General features: G+C 38.5%; 1 pseudogene; it reads left to right on the top strand.

Annotated features, from left to right (window-relative positions):
• The first annotated feature begins 3794 nt into the window (after positions 1 to 3794).
• Positions 3795 to 4504, top strand: part of LOC115016124 (class I histocompatibility antigen, F10 alpha chain-like) — an 8070-nt pseudogene continuing 7360 nt past the window's right edge.

Raw genomic sequence — 4504 nt, 5'->3', positions numbered from 1 at the left:
TGGTACATGATGGAGAGAGGTCATGTCTTTCTCCAGTGCTGTCTAACCAGACGCCTTCGCTTCTTTTCAGGAAAGCATGCATGTCTTCATCATTTCCTTTCTTTAGGCCTGTCACTGCTGTTATGCTGCGGGTGGAGGGAAAAGCGTCTCTCATAGCATCCCAGTAATGGTTCCTGTGAGGATTGAAGGATTTTTCATTGTCCTCGTTATTGCATCCAGCGATGAGATCCATGTCTAGCATCGTCTTTTTTCCTTCCAGTCTGCCCATGAGAGTCCTCAAGTCTCCCACACACACACGATCTGTGCTGTGTATTTCTCAAATTCATTAATCCATTTCTGTGCTCCTGAGGTGAGGGGAGGCAATTTGGCCGCCAAACTCTCCAAATCACGATGACTCCAGGCGTGGTATATCATGGGTCCTCCTGGTGTTGCCATGAGTGGCATCTGTTGTGCTGCTTTTTGCTCTTCCATCTTATTTCTGGTCCTAGTTGAAATTGACTGTTCTTTCATCTTCAGTCGTCCTTCTACAAAGTATGTCTTGAAGTCACTCTTTTCTTCTGGGGAAATCGTGCTGAGACTCCTTTCAGAATTCCTTGAGCTTCTTTCAGCTTGTTCAAATTCTTCTTCATCCTCATCAGTTTTATCTTCTTCATACTCAGGTCCCTCCTTGCTTGTTGCTTCTTCCTCCAGTTTTTCCAGGCTGTCATAGCCCGTTCTTTGGCGTGTAACTGAGTATGAATCTGGGGTGCGTAGTACCTCTTTATGTGGATTTGGAGCAGGGCGAGCAACAAAATGAGAGGGAGAGTGGGCGTTGAGTAGCTTTTCCTCTAATTTTACCTCGAGTAGTTGGACATGTTTCATCAGGTGCTCTAGTCGTTTCTCTGTTTCTCCCTCCTCTACTTCCAGACATCCTCCCTTTATGCCCATCATGGGTGCCTGTATTGGAGTGGGATTAACAGGATTGTGACTGGGTGCATATGCTGGAGGGGCGGAGACTTGTGTCAAATCTGGGTAGAGTTGAGATGTAGGCTGGACAGGTGTAGTTTCTTCATGTTTGGTGCCTTTTTCTTCTTCTTTTGCTTCCCTGATTACACAAATTGTCTCAGGTGCGGTCTGAGGTATGTTCTTGAAGAGTAGAAGGAGATGCATAGCTCTGGATTTTCTGTTTGTAGCTTTCAATGCGGCTTTCTTTACAGCTCCAAATCTTTGTTTTTCTCCTGTCTTCTCCCATGCTGTCATCTTTTGTTGATATTCGCCATTTTCAAATTCGTAAACTGCCCTTCTTTGGTCCTCACTTGGACCTGGTTGATCATCAGTTGGAAACAATCCTCTTTCTTGCCATGCGAGTAGTAGCTTTTCTGTCTTTGCTCGAACCTTCTTTCTTTCACTCGGTTTGGTGCAGGCATCCAATCGTTGGTACATTTGTTCTTTGTACTGTGCTGTGGACACAACCTTGACTTGCTTTGAGCTTTCAGATGGATCCATCATGTTGAAAATTTGAAATTCCTCAAATGTTGTTCAGTCAGTGGAGATACTCAAAATTCAAATAAATTGAGCGCAAAATGAAAATAAAAATTAGAAATAAAAAATGTTTAAAGTTCAAAAATTAATTGAGCGAGAAATAAAATTAAAAGCAAAAAATGTTTACGTTTTAAATCTAAAATAGAAATGAAATTAAAAAATGTTAACGTTTTAAATCTAAAATAAAAATGAAATAAAATTGTTTATGTTTTAAATCTAAAATAGAAATGAAATAAAAAAATGTTTATGTTTTAAATATAAAATAAAAATGAAATAAAATTGTTTATGTTTTAAATCTAAAATAGAAATGAAATAAAAAAATGTTTATGTTTAAATCTGAAATAGAAAATAAAAATTGGAAGTGTAAATTTCCTAAGTTTAAATCTGGAATCAGAAATAAAAAGGAAACATGTAAATCAAAACCATAAAATGTAAATCTGAAATATAAGTATAATCAAAGGTATATCAAAGGCAGGACTTATTCAAACTTTTTCTCTAATGGGCAATTCGTGACAATTATTATAATTATAACTCTTAGTAGTTATTTGAATTTGGGTGTAAATTCAATTTTGTCCACCAGATAGAGGCATATGTCCACAACAAGAGGGTCAAAGTTCAACTTGAGTGTATTCGGTCAAAGGTCAATGGTACCGGAAACCAAAAAAACTTTTTAACTTACGGAAATATAAAAACAGGAAATGGAGTCCGTGTAGGAGTACATCCCTGGAGTCGGAGCCTTGTATGTGTTACTTTTTATCAATACACAAACTCTTCGTTGTAATGCCCAACCCCAAATGTTATCAGCGTGAGACTCAAGGTTCTGTTTGTTCCGAGGTACTTTCGAAAGTCGAACAACTTCTTGGCGTTTGTATACGCTCGAGTTGCCGGCCTTGTTAAACACTCGTACCAACTAGTTCCTTCTGGTGAGACTTTTTTCAACTTTTAATAACCCCAACACCTTCCCGTGATTCCCCTTTATCTATCGATAGTCAAACAGTCAGTTTGCACGGTTAAATCTTCCGCTACAAACGTAAATGTAACCCCAAACAAGCGTTAGCTGCACGTTAGCTTCAGGCGGGCGCCTGGAGCTGTATAGACGTTAGCTCTAAAATAGCTTGACTTTAACGCCTCAATTCATTCACTTACAAACAACATTGCTTTTCAACAACTCACACACACATTCATCAACATATAGTTTCCAAACCACACTGCATTGATACTCGTTCTATGCCGTTATTATTGGAATAAATAGGGTTTTTATAGCCCCCGCTAGGATTAAATAGGGTTTTGATTAGCCCCCGCTAAAGAGAAGGTCACTCTTCTCTCACACAGCCGAATTCCGTGATCTTTTAAACCACTTCAAAATGCTTACTTACTTTAAACTATGTGTCTATGGTCGTATACGGAAGATGAATAAATATATAGTGAGACAATGGGGAATTCGTCAACCTCCTCCACGCAGTCACATCAATTCACTGTTAAGGTTTTCTCTTTTTAACCAGAACAGGCCGCTTGGGTCTTTTCCTCCTGCAGACACCACCAGTCACTCAGACTGCGCTTTCTAACCCAAAGACTTGATATTTTAACTTTACACTATCAAATTTGAGAATCTGTAACTATGAAACGTTTTACCAAAACAAAATGTCACAATTATCAAAGTTGTTGCCAATTAATTTTCTGTCAAACCACTAATTGTTTCAGGTGTACTTAAATATAATGTTGGATAGTTTAACATCAAAACATCCTATTTTACAAGTTCTTCAAATGTTTTGTGTGTAAAAATCTTAATTTAAATGAAATAGTAAACTTAAGTTACTATTAAGTAAAAAGTACAATGTTTCCTTTGAGAAGGTGGAGTAGAAGTATAAAGTGGCACAGAAGGAAAATACTCAAGTAAAGTTAAGTACCTCAAATGTGTACTTAATAAAGTACTTCAGTAAATGTACTTCGTTACAGTCCACCACTGCAAATCATTACACAAGATCTGATCAGCATAATACTGCTTTCATATTGAACAAAGGAGAAAGCAGAATAAAGTCTCGCATGTGTCCATCCTGTTACAGGCTCAATAACATCTCTTTACTTTCACTTTCGTTAATAACCTCAGCGGGACAGTTTCACCAGGTTACAAGTGACGTTGATGCTCACACTGAATTCCCATTGGCTCAGATGGAGCTTGAATTTAACCCCCTTCTTGTCTCGCCCTCATTTCAGCCATGTTCACGAGCTGGAAGGACGGTGTCTTTTCCTCTGGATAAAGAAACATGTTATCCTCGGATGATTTGAAGATGAAGATGTGGATGTTTCTCCTCCTCCTGGGAACAGGCCCACATGGCGCGGCCGCACGTGAGTTGAGACTTTTTATTTATATATTTATTTTTAAAGTTGGTTGATTGTAAAAGAAGAAATGCTTCATGTCTTTATAAACCATCAGTGTATGGTTCTTTTGACAGTCGTTAAGTTCCAGGAAATGTTAGAAAAGTAACGAACCCATCATGTTAAAGTTCACGTGAGTTAATCCTTTCTGTGCAGCTCATTGATCGATCCCTCGGGTTTGTTGAATTGTCGCTAAAACGAATAGCCTATATGTGTTTTAGTAAAAGGTAGAAGTGATTTTCCCTCTCCTGTCTTTTATTTGGGCCATTATTCTCTAACCTCAGGACCATGGAGACCGACAGCTGATGGATCTTAATGCTAACATGGCAGCTTGTCTCCGCAGCGCAAAACAGTCCAGTGCACTCAGATAACTAAAGAAAACACAAGAACAAGTCGAAACTGTTCACAACTATATTTAGTGCACTTGATTGTTTCACTCTTGAAGATGTTCATGACCGTTTTATATACATATATGTTATTGTTTTTATTCATGAGGCATAGCTAACATGTCCACAGTCTGAACGACGTCACTATGCTTCATCTGAACACCTCTACAGGCTGCTGTGTAGCTTTTACATTTCTATTTCTACAAGTCAGTAGATGGCGT

This window comes from Cottoperca gobio, chromosome 11 (genome assembly GCF_900634415.1).
Source record: "Cottoperca gobio chromosome 11, fCotGob3.1, whole genome shotgun sequence".
NCBI classification, from domain to species: Eukaryota; Metazoa; Chordata; class Actinopteri; order Perciformes; family Bovichtidae; genus Cottoperca; species Cottoperca gobio.
This window is presented reverse-complemented; position numbering and strand designations above follow the sequence as displayed.